The following is a 17,077-nucleotide window of genomic DNA, read 5'->3' as shown; positions in this document are numbered from 1 at the left end:
TGCTTTTCTATATGTATTATTTGTTTAGGATCTGATCAATTACATCCCTTTTTCTCAAAAAAAAAAAGTCCCTTTTCTGCTTTAACACCAGAAGCTGCTATACCATAACATCTGTATATTCATTAATTGTACACCACTCTTCCAAAGTAGCTGTTCTGACTGCAGGAGTTCCTGCATCTCCAGGTCCTGAGGGTGTTACAGAATTCTACTCAACTTTTGCAAGCTGGAGCTGGGATATACAGGCTTTGGGCTTGGCTCTGCTACAGTGTAGTGAAATGCTGGGTAAACCTCAACCCTGTCTTTTCCAGCTCTATAATATGAGAACCAAGACTTACCAGCAAATGCTTCATAATCCCTTATGAGAAACAGAAGCATTGTGTTAATGAAGATTCTGTTGCATATCAGAACTGTTATTTAATCCTGCCTTACAAGATTTAGCATGACTTAATGAGCAGTTATTACAGACAATGATCTCACTTCGGTTTTTGGTTCTTTAAAGAAAAATATAATTCTATCACTTGTCTGGTATTTTTAAAATGGAAAGAAACTAAGTAGGAGCTCAGCTACAACAGGTGTAGGCTGTTGAGGAGGATGCAGATGTAGGGCTTGGGGAAAGAGTAATTTGGAAGACATGCTGTCCAACAAACTTCTGAAGTATGAGGGAGGCAATTGTTGTCTTGTGGTTTTTGTTCCTTTGTTTTCTGGAAGCTCTTCACTGGAATCTTCTTCTGGAGCAGGCATTCATACCAAATGTTGCAGTTCTTAAGCTGACCTTGGAAAACAAGTGCTTGTGTTTTCAACTAAACAGAGATATTCTCACAGCTACCTAGATCATTGGTGTAAATAGTATCTGAAAAGGCTTTTAAGAAGGCTGACCTTAGTTTTTAGCTGATTTGAAAAGCCAACCAGAACCACAAACCTGCCATAAATCTGTGAGGAAACTAACAAAGATGACACAGAGGTGAAATGATATTTGTTTTCTCTAGAAAAACTGGGGAGGAAAAAATTCAACCAGGAAAACTGAAATATTCAGTGTTTTTTGTTTGTTTGTTTTTTAAATGCATTTGCTATGCAATGGAAGATCAAAGAGAATCAAGACCCAGGTTGAAACTGGATAGGCAATTTGTTGTGCTTGGTCTATTATAGCAGGTCAAGAACTCTGTTCTGGCAAAGCAAATCCTTATATTCAGTGCAGTTACTTTGGCCTCTCCTGCATCAACCATTGGGAGTGTATATTTTCAAATCTACCTTTATTAAAAGAAAAAAAAAAATGAAAATAGGTGAGTTAAACACTGATGCCAATAAGTCCTTCTAAAGAGTCTGCCCTTGTGCTACGCGTAGAACAGAACTCACACCCTTGATACTCAAAATGTCAGTTTCAGCTATGGCCATATACGTGTCTCTGTCTTGTAGGTGTCTGACAGCAGTGCTTTTGGAGCAGTACCAGGCGCCTTAGGAACCTGATAAGGCTGTCTTCTCGGTAGCTGCTGGCTCATTTGTAGAAGTGGTGTTTGGAGGGAGCCTCTGGAGGGCATTTCCAGCGTCCCGCTCAAAGCAGCCCCATTGCCAGCGCTGCAGCACCCAGCAGCAGTTTCCTTTAGCCAAATCCTGAAAGCCTCCGAGGATGAAATGACCTTCCTGGGCAGTATCATGTTCTGTGCCGTGCTGTATTACCCACCCAAGAAGAGCCCCCAGAGCGTTCCCAGCACCCATCCCGAGCCTCCAAGATGCAGCCTGTGGCCCTCTTGTGGCACTTCATCTGGATGCGCCCTGTAATCTTTTCTATGGCAGATGTATTTTTATATACAATTTGTATTTTCAAATGGAACGTTACCTGTTCTAGTTTTCTGCTTACAGAGTCACTTTTAGACATATTAACAGTATGCAGGTAGTAAGAGAGAAATTACATCACAATAGGAAACTTTTCTCCTTATTTCCTGAAAGGAATTATGCTTGTTATGATGGGAAACTTCCTCTCAGTGGTGTATCTCCTCCTGTTAGTGAGGATAAGCAGCAGGGCAGTCACAGCAGAGTCTCTGTTTTTGTGAGATAAAGGGTTCAGGGATAACTACTCTTCACCACCACGGGGTGTCACCGTAGATAGAACAATAATCTCCCAAACTCCCATTAACAAACAACTCAAAAACAAAATAACAAAATTGAAACAGCCCTGAATGGTGCAACTCTTTCGCAGCTGTTAATGGCTTTGTAAGCCACAAATCTTAAAGATCTAATTTTGTAGTGGGGCCTAGCATTTCTGATCAAATCATGTTTGATTTCTTGCTACCACTGTGTTGTCATGAAGTTGTTGGTCACATAGTTAAAGTGCCTCAAAAGAAAGATGCACAGTATTCATTTTCTAAAGTATTTTGTTAAACGTTTGGAGGCAAGGCTTGGAATTGTGCTCAGTAGGTCACCACTGCTGCACCAAAGCTGGGAAGACTCACTGGGACCAGTGATGGTGATATGTCTGCTGAACATGGTGAGCTTCATATGGACTCAGTCAGTGAAATTCAGTAGCATGCGGTGTGAGAAGACCAGCCTAGATGATATAATCATGTCCTTCTGGACTCAAATTGTGTATGGAAATGGGTCATCCTGTTCTGAGTTGTCTCCTTCCCTCTAAAGGAGGATGAAGTTGCTAGTTCTCCCTCACATGCGTAAAATGGTGATATTAGCTGGGTGGACTGAGAGGATCTGATGCAATGGTGGACCTGTGAATGAAGGGTACCAGTGTGGTAATTCATGCTCATTAAGAATGTACGGGTTCTATTTAGTTAACCATTACACCTTTAAGAAGAGCAGTGGAAACAACCAGCACTCTTCTGTACAAGAACGTAAGTAAAACTAACTGTTGACAGCTACCTTACAGAGAAATTTCTTTCTACAAGATCCTTTGTAACAGACACAGGCATTTCCTCTTTCTCTCTCTTTCAATTTCCGGTGCTAAAGTGAGAATGTTTTGCCTTCCCTTTTATCCCATTCAGCTGAAAGCAGCTTCCTGCAGTCCGTACCTCTTCTGCATGGCACCGTGCAAGAAAGCTGGCTAAAAGGAGATACCACCTTGCTTTATTGGCTTGGTGTAGGTCTTGCTGGGGTTTAAGGTGTGCAGACCAGAACATGGGCTTCATCTGCTCAGCATGCCAGCGCAGGGGGCTGAACTGCCTTTATCAGCACCTCACAGAGCCACACTGCTGTGAGCCAAGGGAGTGGAGAGTGGGCCACCAGGAGGGAGGTGACACATAGGAATGAGCATGTTCTGCAAGCCCCTGGGGATGAGAGCACCTGCAGCAGTGCTTGGGCCACTCCAAGTCCTTTGAGCTGGATGTTGACCTTAGGAATGTAATCAGAGAGCTGATTATAAATAGTTGGTGCAGTTGTTGATGAGATTAAAATGCAGGCGGTTGGAGGCAGGGGTTACTCCCGTGTGTGACCAGGGTGCTGTGTGCTCGTTTGTCTATGGCTGCATGTTGAGCCTGAAAAGGGAAGTGGCTGAAAAACGCTCAGAAAATGTTCCCAGGGAAAGAGAAGGAGGAAGTAGTGTGGCTTACAAAAGAGGGGTGTGGGACATGGGGGAAGGGGGCAGGGAGCAGAGAATTAATAAGGAGGGAGGACGGTCACTGCAAGTGATCAGGAAGCAAAAACCCTCAAACCAGGAGAATGCCCTGGATAACAGCGGTAAAACCTCCAGGTAAACCACCAGTGCTGATCTGTGTTCAGCTGGTGGTGCGTGATGGAGCGGAGGGGAAAGGGTGGGAAAAAGAGCAGGGAAGGAAGTGCAAGAGGTGGGTAATGGAGACAAAAATAGTATTTTATCAACGTGAAGATTTTGCTAATAAAGGGAGATTGTCTGGCTTTTAGTTTGATGGGATAATTGTGTCTAGAGCAGACAGTGGCCCACCTGTCAGTGGGGCAGGGGATGGAGCTGAGTTTGTGTCTGTGGATGAGGAAATCCTGGAGGTGAGGTGTGCCAAGACAAGAGAAGGAGAAATTAGAAAGCAGATAGCTGGAGAACTTAGTGGAAACTGATCATCTAATCCCAGCACCCGCAGTGTAAGGGTGTAAGCAGTCACAGCTCGGTGCCACCATGTTGTAACGTGAAGAGAATCAGGCTGGGGAACAATTCATAACCTGGAGGGAACATTTCACCACCTCAAGTTCTGAGCAGGGGGAGAAATCAAACACTCTTTCCTGACATGAGGCACAGCGATAGAAGTATTAAAAATAATGCTTCTATGAACAGCGAAACTTCTGTAGTCGAACTTCCTGTGGCTTTGTGCTTCCTGTTTATGTTCCTTTCGTGCCACACATGGTGAGGGGTGAGCCCCAAGTGCAGCCTGCCCCAGGTTCTGCATGCTCCTGCCCACAGGGCTGGAGACGAGCATGGAGCTGCTGAAGGCAGTGATGGGGCATTCCCTGTGCCTCCTTGCTTTGGGAATGCAGGCTGCTAACAGTCCCAGTGAGCCATCCATTTTGGGCATCCAGCACTGAGGTTACATGTACAAAGTGTGGAGAGCCACATGTTTAGTTCACTCCTTGGCTTTCCTCTGGACTTCAACTGCATCCTCATCACTGTCACTTGAAAGATAACGTGGCTGCAGAGGAGTTCACCATTTCCCTCCTTTCTAAGATGGAGGACTGCTTGTTTGGCCACCATGCAAAGCACTGACTGCAGGCCCATGCTAACACAGCTGCACCCATTTCCAGGCCACTTTTGGAGCATTAAGGACATGCTTTTGGAGCAGCTTGGAGAGGTGGTGATGTGATGCTGAAAACGATGGAGCTAAACATGGCATGGCTTTGAGCAGTCCTGGATTCCTGAGGGTGAGGGGTGCTGGCACAGCTGATGGAACACCAGGCTAAACCCACAGAGCGCTGCAGGCAGGGAGAGGTGAGGCAGAGCGTCATAAGCATCTCAAATACCTGACTGGAGAGAGGGGAAGCCTGCAGGAACCTCACCCACAGATCTAATAGCTTTGTGTAAATGTTATTTGCCAGAATTCCACTAAGTATTTACAGCTATTTTATGTGCATTAAATGTTCGCTCGCCAAGGAATGATGGATTACCCCTGCTTTGAAGCTGATTGAGAACTATTACCATTACCACCTTATCAGGCTGTTACTTATTAGCCCAAGGTACAAGGCTATAATATTTTCAAGCAAGAAAACTCCTGATTCAACAGCCAAATTCACTCCAAAAGTGAATCGATGGAGTGAGAGCAAAAGAAACGCGAGGAAATTATACGTAATTACCGTTTCTCCAGCTCCTTTATACAGGGAGCAGGTGACTCAGCGTTCCCATAAAACTACCTCCATGGGAAAGGAGGAGCTCTTCTTCCACCTGGCAGCTGCCTGCCTTTGCTGCAGCTATCTGTCTGCTGAACCTTCCCTTGGGGCGGCTGCTGCTACTTAGCAGCTCAATAGCATGCATACCTGCGGAGTGCTCCTTTCATTAAAAGGAGGATTTGCCACCCCGCATGGAATGCTTTAAAGCAAGGTGCAAGTATGCAAATAATTACCACGAGCATCTGAGCTTTATTTATTTATTTCTGATTCCTCCCCCTGACTTAAAGCATTAGTGATGTCTAGCTGCGCTCCTGGGGCCAGCTGTGACCTACAGAGCCAAGAAAGCGAGCCTGTCCTGCTGCCTCCTAGCTCTGGATGACCTTCTTGTTGTTGTTTTTTACTTCTTGGAGGTACTGCAAACACAAAGGCAAACATAACGCTCTACTGGAGAACCACTGCATAGAGCAGTGTTACCTCTCACAGTGCTGCACAAGAGTGCAGGTCCCTCCAACGGCAGGACACATTCATATCAGGCACTGCGACACTGAACGTGACAATTGCTATCTCAGGGGACTTGCCATCCACACAGATATAAAGACAAAGAGTGAAACAAGAGCATTGAGGAAATCCAATGGTGGCAGTTGGGGCTGGGGAGGGGGCTGAATTCCCTGCACACAGGCTGGTGCTGAGGCTGTCTGAGCAATATCCCCAGGTTGTTTTTCAGTTTGGATGTTCAGCTCTGCCTGTTTAAAACTCCCCTGCTTTGCAAAGTTTGTTTAATCTGTCGGCCTCTCTCTGATCTGTACGTGGCAAGTCAGCAGGTAAAGAGCATTGTGAGCCTTCTGTACATCACTGATTAAATACAGCATTCAAAATAAAGCTGCTACTCATATTTGCTATTAATAGCCAATAGGTTTTCTCTTCCCTCCCTCCCCTCCCTTGACCTGTTTCTGTTACAGATACAGAGCAACCCTGGTGGGGGTTGATACATGAGGATTCAGTACCTCCAGCTGCTTTGCTGCAATGCTTCCCCACGAGCCCAACCCAGCGGGACCCCAGCAGGCGGCCAATTCTGGGAACAGAGGACTGCAAGTCGATGCTGCCACTGCTGGTTATCAGCCCAGCACTGGCACCCTGCCTCGAGAGCCTCTCCTGGGCTGTGTTGGCTGAGCAAACTCGAGAGAGGGGCAACGGTCAGAGCGACAGAAATGACTTGCTGAGGGAGAAGTGCAGCGAGATGGGCTCCAGGAGAGATGAGTCACTGCCGAGCTGCACTCCAGAAACAGCTCACAGAGCCAGCTACTGCTGTTCAGAACTGTTACTGGACTCTGCAGACTGGCAACAGAGGTGCAGTAGATGAGCTTGACTTAAGCTATTTCAGCACACGCAGAAGGTGGATCCGTTTGTGCCTAGGAAGAATGGGAAGCTGGGTGTGCTGAAGATGTCCTGAAGCTCTGGAGGTCAGCCTGGGCAGCTCCAAAGCAGGCAGCACTCCTTATACAGCACTTACTAGTCTGTTAATCATTAAACACTGATTAGAAAAGCCAAAACAGCCAAAGCCTCAAAGGTGGTTCTGACTTTGTGGCCTTCCAGTACTTGAAGGGAGCTTACAAGCAGGAGGGGGAGTGACTTTGTACATATTCTGATAGTGATAGGGCAAGGGCAAGGCTTTAAATTACAAGAGGGAAGACTGAGGCTAGACATTAGGAGGAAATTCTTTATTCAGAGGGCAGTGAGGCTTATGCAGTGCAGCCAGACCTTTGGATGCCCCATCCCTGGAGATGTCCAAGGTTGGATGGGCCCTGGGCAGCCTGAGCTGCTCGGGGGCACCCAGCCCATGACAGGGATTGAGAGGGGCTTTAAGGTCCCTTCTAGCCCAAGCCATTCTGTGATTCTATGATTCTATGTCTTGGAAATGGCTCTGTATCTTGCAGCGACCGCTTTTACTTAAGATAGAAGAGCCTAAAATTAAACATTTATATTTTGCTTCTTTACAGTTGGCTTCTTTTTTTCCAGAATTGCATTCAGCCATCACCCAGTCTGTGCTGCAGGGTAAGACAGGGTTCGTGCCAAATAGGAAAGTCTCAGGCTGTCTGTGCCTAGCCCCACAGATGTGTGGGCACAGAGCACAGCCTGGTTTGCCATCAGGAGGAAGCCTGAGCCAGAAATGCTCTGAGACAACTTCAAAATCTTCTCTCTGTACTGTTGGGGTAGGAGCTGGTGGGGTGACAGCCTGTGCTGATGCTCTGCTGCCCAGTAGAGGCGAGCAGGAATATGGAGGCAACGATGAGAGGTGGGGCGTTGGTTAGTCCATGCTGGCACATCTACCCAGATGATGCCCTGGGAAGGTGCCACAGCTGGTTTACTCCCCATGCCCCTCTGCTCACTACCCCTGGCATGGAGCTTCCAACTGGGAGAGCCCCCTGAGAGGCCTGGCCCCTGCACTGGGTGTCCCTGCCTGAGCAGGATTGGGGCAGAGGGGCCAGAGGGCCCTGCCCACCTCAGCCATGCTGTGCTTCTGTCATTCCTGCTGTGGGTTATTATTCTGCCCCTGGGTTCTCTCTGAGCGAATCCCCTAGCAGCTGGGTAAAGCAGCAGCTTAATTAATGAGGGCACCTACCTTTACAGAAAGTGTGAGAGGCTTTGTGCTGCAAAAGAAAAGCTTTATTCTCACATTGGTTTTTTTGTTTTGTTTTGTTTTGTTTTTTTGGCTCATTTTTTTGGCACATTCTGCAAACTGCACTCACTGCTGGCTGGAGAGGACTTTGTTTACAGTGTTGATTAAAAATATCTTGCTCAGAGCACTTTCTTTAGATAATTCAGACATTCCTGCTCTGAAGTCACCCTGAAACATCCTTTCACAATACTAAAATAGCAACAAGATTTTTTTCCATCCTGGAATGGTTTTATGTCATTATTACCAACAACAACAAAGCAGCGCTCCTACCATCTACATTCTTAGCAATCAGATCAGCACAGCTGAAATAACACCAGAGCTGAGGAGCACTCTGTAACAGAGACACCCTTTTCATGCTCTCAGGGGCAGAGCTGCTGGCCAGTGGCACCCAGCTGAGAGCAGAAGTCTCACACGGGTGAGTTTGCACTGAAATGCCTCAATAAACCACTCTGAATGCTGTGAATACCATCGGGGTGGTGCTGCTGGCATGTGGTACTGAGCAGTTCCCTAAATATTATTGAACTTCAAAAATAAGCTGGATGGCTTATTTACCCTCCAGAACTTCATGGATTCCCATTTTCAAGGATTTTTTTTCCTTCTCGTAGAAATCAAGGCCAGGCCAGAACAGTTAATCTTCTGCGAATGGCGGGCAGGGTGCTAATGGAATCAACTGATTCCCTGTGGAAGATGATGAATAGCACAAGCTGCAAACTTTGGCAATTCTAGAGAGAAAACACTCTGAATATTTGACGCTCTGTGGTTAAATCTTCTGATTTGAATGTTGCCAGGTCTGAAACAGCAAAGTCAGGAAAGCAAGAGCTCTGCTTTTGGGTAGAATGAAGTCATCGTTGGAAGCTCTGTGTCAAGAAGCACTCCCATTACCTTTCAACATTGTGAAAGTACCACAGCAGAAGATTTAACTTCTAGTACATCCTGTGAACTTCTCATTGCAGAAGACATGGAGAGGAATGTCTTTGTTAATGCCTTTGAGCGAGCCCCGTGGAGATCAGAGGAAGGCAGCGGGAACAAATGGAAAGAGAGAGCTGAAAATTCTACTGGTTATTGCTCCTCCAGGAAGGCAACTGTGTTTTCTGTGACCAAAAGCCATGAGTGTCATTCACAGCCTGCCCACTGTGTGAATACGTTGTCCTCTAAATGCGAGATTAAATTAGTGTGATTGTAAGCATTCTTCCCATGGCATCTGCTGATACATCAACTATGGACTTTCATAGCTCACCCATTCAGCAAACAAATTAAGAGTGTGCACTGAAAATGCTAGCAGCCATAGAGCACTGCAAAACCAGCCTGGCCGGCCTTTCCATCAGCAGAGTGAGCTGTCCGAGCAGCGCTGGGCAGACTGAGGGCATTCTCAGTTGGGCCCTTTGCAACACCTACCACTAAGTGCTTGAAGCAAAACACATTAAGAAAACACATTCGGCTGAGATGGAGATGCAAAGATCTATGGATAGTGTTGCAGCCACAAAAGAGCTTCCAGCCTTTAGAAATCTCTTGCTTAGGGGGCAGCTTGATGCAGAGTCTTTACATTTAATAGCACCTTGTGTTTTTTCCTTCTGTGAGCATGCTGGGGTGCTTTTTGATGCCCTGTGACCTCTCAGAGCCTTAAAGCAGGAAATACCACTGTTCAATTAACTGCAGAGAGCCTCCTCCTCCTATCCGCTTTTAACCCGCCACCTGCTAGTTTCGTTTGATGCTCTCTAGTTCTTACATTAGAAAAGAAAAGGAGCAATCTGTCCCTGCTCCTCTTCACTACTGTCTCTACAGCCTAAAAGACCCCAAACTGTGCAGTCACTTAGGTACCAAAGGCGCTCTATGTTTTCAGTTGTCTTTGCTGCTCTCCCCTGAGTCTTTGCTGCTGCTTTGAGAGGCGGAGGGGCTCCCGGTTGTGCCCTGTTCTGTAGCTCCCCACCAGCTTTGTGACACTTGCAGGGCACCCAGGTGACCCTCCCCAGTGTGATGATGACTGCGCAGCAGCCGGGTGGATTCTCACATTGGTCACACCTGGTGTAGAACTGCCTCCATCCAGCCTGGGGTCAGCACTGCTGGCTGTGTGCCACCAGTTTCCTATGTGGACCTCAAGTCTATAAAAATTCAGCCTGAGTTTCCAGTTAGCTGGTTTGTCTTTGTGGATACAGCTTGCTCACATGACCATGTGTGCAAGAATGTATAGGGAATGTATAGACACACATGTATGCACAATAGGTGTGGATGCCACTCTCTGTATTTATGTACGACCTTTTGCAATTAGTAATTCCTTATCTCCCACCGTGCTCAAGGCCTTTCCCTCGTCAATCTCTGGACAAAGCCGGGATGATGCACACAGCCTCCCCTCGGACCTTTGCAGCACGCAGCAGGGCGAGCTCAATTCCCCGAGCCGCCTTCAGTCTCCACAGAGCAAAGGCGGTTCGCAGAACCTGCCTCAAACCAAGAGCTGAAGCGACGCCGGCTTCTGAGCACCCGGCCCGGGACTGCCCCCGCTGCGGCAAAGGGAAGCGCGGGGGCCAACACTCCTCCCTGGGCGGAGGGCCGTGGAGCGGCGCTCTGCGCGGGAGCGGAGCCATTCGGAGGCACGCACGGCTCTCCCCGCACGGCGGCCGGCCCGCGGCTCCGAACGCCCCGAGGCGAGCGGCGGCCGCCCGTAGGCGCGCGGTGCCCGGCCTCCGCAGGACGGCGGCGCTCCGCACAGGCCCCGCGGCCGCCCCCGGGGCCGGCGCTGCCGGGCGGGCTGCGGGCGGGCCGGGGCCGAGCCGCGCGATGACGGGCTCCGCAGCCCTGCCCCCGCCGCTGCGCGGCCGCCCGGCCCGGCGGGAGGCGGGGGGATTTCCAAGCGCCGGCGGCTCGCCGCTTCCTCTCCTTGTTTTGCTTTCGATCTGGACCTTTCGCAGCCGAGGCGGAGGGAGTAACTTTTAGTTTTGCTCCCGCGATTATTCAGCGCCTGTTTTCATTTCCATTTCGCGTCCCCTGGCAACGGCGGTAACCTTGAGGAATTATATAAGTGCCGCGAAGACGCGCCGGAAAGGTAAAAAGCGCCCATAGCGTTATTTATTTATTTTTCCTCGTATTTGTTTTTTTTGTTTGTTTTGTTTTGTTTCTCCCCCGAGATCGCCGCGGCGAGGTGCGGCTGAGGTGTGCGCGTCCCGCCGCTGCTGCGGGCAGAGCCCGGGCCCGCGAGCGGAGCGCAGCGACACGGAGGCCGCCGAGCTGCCGGTGCGCGGGCGCGTCTCGCTGCGGGGACAAAGGAGCGGGCACGGGAGCACCGAGCGCGGCCCCGTCGCCGGAGGAGGCCGCGGGCTCGGGCGGGGCGCTCGGCGCCTTGCGGGCCGCGCTCGGATCCCCGCGGCCGCGCGGCGCCCTCGGCCCAACACTTGTTGCGGCGAACGGCGGCGTGGGCGCGGCCCGGCCGGTGCGGGCCGAGGGGCTGCGGGAAGGCCCGCGGCGGGGGGCGCTGCCCGGCCCCTCCCGGCCGTTACACAAGCGGCGGCCGCGCCTCCCCCCCCCACCCTCCGCCGCGGTGACGCCCAGCGGCGGGCGGCGCAACCGCCACGGCGGCCTCCACTCGGGCCGAGCCGCAGTCTGCTCCCCGGGATCTCCGGGCGGGCGGGCGGCGGGGTCTGGCGTGTGCCGCCTCGCCGCCGCCGGGCCCGAGCGGAGCTCAACGGGCTCGGCTGGGGTCGCCGAGGCTGTGGTCCGGGCCGAGAGGCTGCTGGACCCGGGGCCGTTCCCCGGTGATCAGATGGCCTGTAAATATCCAGCGAGGAAACGGGGCTGCGGGAAGCGGGTGCTCGTCCTTTTAGTACGTGGTTGGAGTGAGCTGCGGGCCGGTATCGGCAGCACCTAACGGCGCTCCCCGTCCGATCCGATGGGAATAGCGGCCTTTTGTTTATACGAGGCTCCGTTGCTTTGCACCCGCTCGGCTCTTGTGCCCTGCTGGGAGGACGGCAGCGAGCGAAGGGCCGACAGCCGGACATCTTCCCCGAAGAAAAAAGTTAGGAGCCGGAGTTTTGTTTGCGTGCAGTGAGGAGGGCCGGATTGCGGTGCCGTGTGAACGTCCGGGATCCGGGCTGAGGGGCTGAAGGACTGCCTCTCCCAGCCCGGGTCCCAGCGGCGTTCGGCTCCGCAACTCCCTCTGAGGAAGCACCGAACGCGGCAGTGCGTTTCAGGCTGCGGTGTTTATACACGGAGCTCCCGTAAAGGGATTGTATCGATTTCATTTTCAGCACTCAGAACGTTGCTCCTAGATGCTATACAACTGTCATACTGCGCTCAGGTCTTCTGGACAGCGATCTCTGAAACGCAGGAACTCTTGTAAAGCAAAACCTCTGTTTGAGATGAAATATTTAACGTTTAAAATTACAGTTACTAAATCTTATTAGATTTGCATGTAGTATCCTTTGATAGTACCAAAAAAAGAGAGTTGCAAGTAGCAACAAAATTTGAATTCACCCTGGTGCGGAAATGGTGACACAATTATAAAACTAGCACGAGTGGTCTGTGAGGCAGATAGTTTCTGACTGAATCACAACCTTTCCGTGCCACTGGTCCCTTCTAAGGCTTCATTGTCCCATACTGGTAGCGTCTCTCAGAGGGACTGCTCCATGTGCCTCCAGCATGCTATGGCTCCTTCTTGCTGACAAAACTCAGTGTGGTTAGCATGAGTGTGCAGTGAGCCCTTTGGCACAGTATTGCTGCACTGAGACCTGTGCCATGTGTTTGGCTAGTTGCAAGCACAGCCAGGTAACCTTGTGGAGGGGAGCTGGGCGTTGCATCTAGGAGACAGAGGTGTTCGGGGTCATGTTGACGCGTGTATCTTGGTGATATCTCTGTCAGAATATGGCAAGCCAGTCTCCTGGGAAAGGCTGCTAGTCAGAGACCATACTACATAGAAAGGGATAGCAGGGAGGTTTGAGAAGTAAAATAATGGTGTTAGATAGGGGGCTAAGGACCCAAATCTCCACTTTACCGAGGCCTACAATTGTGCGTGGTGTCAGAAAAGCAGACGTAATGCGTTAGAGAGAATGATGCAGAAAAAGGCTGCTAAGATTCAAGAGGAACTGGAAATATATTTGGAATAGGAGGAGTCTGCATTAGAAAAATGGATTTATCTAAATAAATCCCTCGTGCCTTAAGCTGAAGTATACATTTATGTATGTGTAATATGCGTGTATAAAAATAAAAGTTTTAAACCAAAACTGTGGGGAAAGCCTGTAGGTGAAGAATGACAGGCTGTAGGTGAAGAATGCAAAGTTTGCCATGAGATAACCTCTCACTGGAGGGGGCCATCCTTGTAGCATTAAAACTGCTGTTAATACATCTCCATGATACAGTACTTGGAGTATCAGAAACGGTGGAAGCTCAGATACTGTAGTAACAAAGACTGCAGCTGGCCTAGGGAGCGTGGGGTAATTTCTATGTGCATGAAGTGGGTGCTGGTTGTTAAGGACCGCCTGTGACAGGAAGTTGCACAGGATCTTGTGAATTGGTGCTCCAGGCCTAAATAGGAAGAGGATAGATTAAGGCCGCGTGGTTCAAGGTGTTGACTGGCTGTCATACATTGAGGTGGAGCAGAGAACCGTTGTTGCAGGAGCAGTAAAGCCAGGGGCTACTGTGGTGGTGTTAATTCTCCGTGGTAAATCTGCATGAAAGAAGAAAAAATTTCATGAGTACAAGGGCGAGAGGCAGTCAAAAGTGTAAAATGCTTGCAGGTGGCATGTAATTCTTCAAAGGCAGTGTAACAAAGGCTCAAAGCAGTTGCATGGCATCTGCCAGAAATACAGAAAGAGCTGAAGAAGCTGGAAAGCAGAAGTAAAAAGACATCTTTCAGCAAGTTAAAGTCTTGTGCTCAGTGAGAAGGATGGAAAAGAATGTAAAATCTGTGTTAAACATAATAAAGTAGGCCAAACAGAGTCATGGAACAAGTTGCTAGAAGCATGAAAACAAACAATAAATCCTCTTTGAAGTGCATCAAAAGCAGGAAGCGTGCTGATAAATGATCCATGTGCAGAAGGAGTGCTCGAGGAAGATAAAGTTGCAACAGAAGACTGAAACAAGGTCTTTGAGTCATGTGCACTAGGAAGAGTTTTGGGAGATTCTTTTGTTGGAGGCTTTTTACTTTTTTTAAGGAGCAAGCGTGTTTGGAGTTTGCTCGCAAGTAATGTGACTGTATAAGGAGGTATCAGAACAAATTGCTGAAATGAAGGATGAGGTGGAGGAGGTGATACTTAAAATGTGAAATTGCTACTGCATTCCCCAATGTGTGTCACTTGTTGCTTAGAGCTGGCCTTGGTGTTCCAGGAATAGAAGGTGACAAATTTCTTGTCAGTTGTTCAAGTTTTCTGCGGAGACGGGGAACTGTAGGGCATTTGGTTCTGAGTTTGTTTGCCAGTAGTTAGTGAATGGGATTAGTGAACAGGAGGTATAAATGTGATATCTTGACAAAGAATAGGCCTGGCTTTTGTTGAGGAGACCTTGTGCGTCACCAGTCTTGTGGGGTTTGTAAAGGTGTTGTTGAGCTGTTGTTGCGTTCTCCTTGATACTGCCCTTCCCCGAGCAGGGCTGGGCTCAGCATGGGATCAGGTTGCTCTGGGCATGGCCATGGCCAGCCCTGCTGGATGGAAGGAGGGTGCTGGTTGTCCCTGCCGATCAGCGGGTGCAGGAGGGGCTGGGTGGTGGTGCAGCAGGTTTGCTCGTTGGATTCACCCGTTCCTCCCTGTAGTCAAACTCCAAAGGCCGAACTGCAAAGCCTGCAGAAGGATCTTGTTATGTTGAAAGCCCAGCTGTAAGGCTGCAAATAAAATTCAGTACATACCAATGAAATGTAATGCATATGGAAGGCGGTGTAATCTTAACTTTATACACAAAAGGAAAGCTTGAACTGACTGTTTTTACTAGGGAAAAGATCATAGGATGTAGGTAATCCTATGAAAAAATAAGCTCTGTGCCCTGCAGTGGCTCAGGAAGCAGAAGGCAGGTTTGGAATTATTAGGAAGGAGTAAAACATGGAAAAGTAAGCATCATCATGCTACCATAAACCCTTATTGCTCCCCTCTCCTGAGCAGCATTAACAATTTCTGTTTCCCCATCTCAGAAAGGGTGCAGAGCTGCAGAGAAAGGCATTGAGGACAATCAGGTGGATAGAACAGCTTTTGTGAAAGTCTGGGCGCCTGGCCTTGGCCAGGAGATGGCTGAGGAGGATATGGGAATGTTCCTTGAAATCATCAGTGTAATGAGAAGAATGAACAGGCAGCGGGGAGCAGGTAAGCGCAGCCCACAGGAAACAATTGAGAGGCACTCAGTACAGGAGGAGGTGTTTGTGGGGCAGCCCATAAATGTGGTGCTCCCTGCCCCAGCGTGCTGTGGGTGCCAGGAGGTTAAGCAGGTTCACAAGCGATGAGGCAGCCTGTGCGAGAGAAACTTGCTGTGCAGCTTAGTCAAACTTGGAGCACTGAATATCCACAACCTACAGCAGGTACCGATCAAGAATTCTTTCTGAGAACTAACTGCAGGTAAAGATTTTCTCCATGAGGATAAGCATAAGCCTAAGAAGTGATCCGTTTGTAGGTTACCTAGAGAAGTGAGACTGTGCACTGACCTGTGCAGCATGAATCTTGTGCCTTAGCTTTTTGGGGAACTTCAGAAAAAAGAACATACGTTTCCAAGATGCCCCTGTTCAGCCTATGCTAGTTACACCTGGACTTGTTAACCGGATGCAGGCTAAATGCATCATGCATGCACCTAATGCTGCATAGGAGTGGTGTTCCAGTGAAATTCTTTGGGGGTTTCAAGGATTAGAATCTCCATTTGTGGACTTCCAGTGCAGGAATCTCTTTGTAGATACAGAAGGAGAACTAATCACAACGTTTCTTGTTTTGTGGAACTCTTACTTATCTCTGTGATTTGTTAAAGATTGACCTTTTAGAACTCAGTTCTTCAAAGGCCTCCAGTAATTGTTATATTGAGGATATAAGCCATAAGGTAGTGTTTACAGAAGTTTTATTATAGCTTGTGCTGCTATAAACTGTGGTTAGTGTCAGATGTTTTGTTTTTTGAGATCACAACTTCGAAAGGAAAACAAAAATATCAGCAAACCAAAATGAGTGAGAAAACCAGATTTATTTCATTTCATATTCCTCATGTAAGAATAACTTTATGGGAAAAAATATTCAGTGTAGTTAAAGAACTTCCTTCTCATTTTCAGATACACTGAATCATTAATTGTGAACATTATGAAGGTTCTTCCTTGCACTGACAAGGTGTGAGCTCTTGTGTTAAGATTAAAATAGCTAGTAGGAAAAACTAATATTGATTATAACTGTTATAAATTTAGCGTGTTGATAGTTAAGAGTTTAATGCCTCCATATTTATAGCTAACATATACAATTACCCTTTCTGTGTATGGCATGATGAATGCATTGTGCAGCACGCATGTCTTAATGATAGGCTGTAAAACACTTAACACACTTTTGCAGTTACTGCTGGACATGTTTGCAACATGTCAAGGTGTTAGAATGGAGCTAAGCTGTGGCAAAAGCACGTTGACATTTGTTGCAGTGGATGTTGTCTAACCATTTCTATAGAATCGTTTTCAGCAGTTTTTAAAGAGCAACATGCTTAGCATGGGTACAGCACAAAAGGAGGGTTTGCTTACAGCTTGTTGTAAGAAAGTTCTGCTTTCTGGTGTGTATGCAGGGATATCTGTGAGTTGAGGGGCTCAGTGATTGCACAGAAGGCAAAATCTGTGCTGTGTTGTTTCTGTTGTTGTTGGACGTGGCTTGACGGCATTACAGGTGAAGCTCTTACAGCATTGCCTAAGCAAGATAATGCCTTAATTGGTCCATAAGAGGAGGTAGGAACAAGTTTAGGTCAGTATATGCATTTGATGTGTATGTAGAACATGTGTTCGGTGCATGATATGGGCTTTCTGTCCCCTTGGTGCACTGCTGCTCTTAATCTGTTTTGTTGAGTTGTGCAGATGTGCTTTAATTTAATTGAAAGAGAAAACAAGTGGAAAGTACAGAACTATTGAATTAAATTCAGCGTGGCATATCAGTTTTTAAAAGCAAAATAAGTCAATTCTCTTGCCAAAAGCATTCCAAATTT

The 17,077-nt window shown here is 48.3% G+C and overlaps 1 protein-coding gene across 3 annotated transcripts in view; it reads left to right on the top strand.

The window, feature by feature from the left end:
* The first annotated feature begins 10,761 nt into the window (after window positions 1–10,761).
* Window positions 10,762–17,077, top strand: part of IRF2 (interferon regulatory factor 2) — a 40,868-nt gene continuing 34,552 nt past the window's right edge. For 2 of the 3 annotated variants that reach the window (XM_052682628.1, XM_052682627.1), the window contains exon 1: window positions 10,762–11,000. The gene's annotated coding sequence lies outside the window, so the exon portion shown is untranslated. Of the gene's footprint in view, window positions 11,001–15,322; window positions 15,447–17,077 lie in introns of those variants that run through there. The other variant, XM_052682629.1, reaches the window with a different exon arrangement.

The sequence above is a fragment of the Tympanuchus pallidicinctus genome, unplaced genomic scaffold, assembly GCF_026119805.1.
Source record: "Tympanuchus pallidicinctus isolate F22 unplaced genomic scaffold, pur_lepc_1.0 scaffold2, whole genome shotgun sequence".
Lineage (NCBI taxonomy): Eukaryota > Metazoa > Chordata > Aves > Galliformes > Phasianidae > Tympanuchus > Tympanuchus pallidicinctus.
This window is presented reverse-complemented; position numbering and strand designations above follow the sequence as displayed.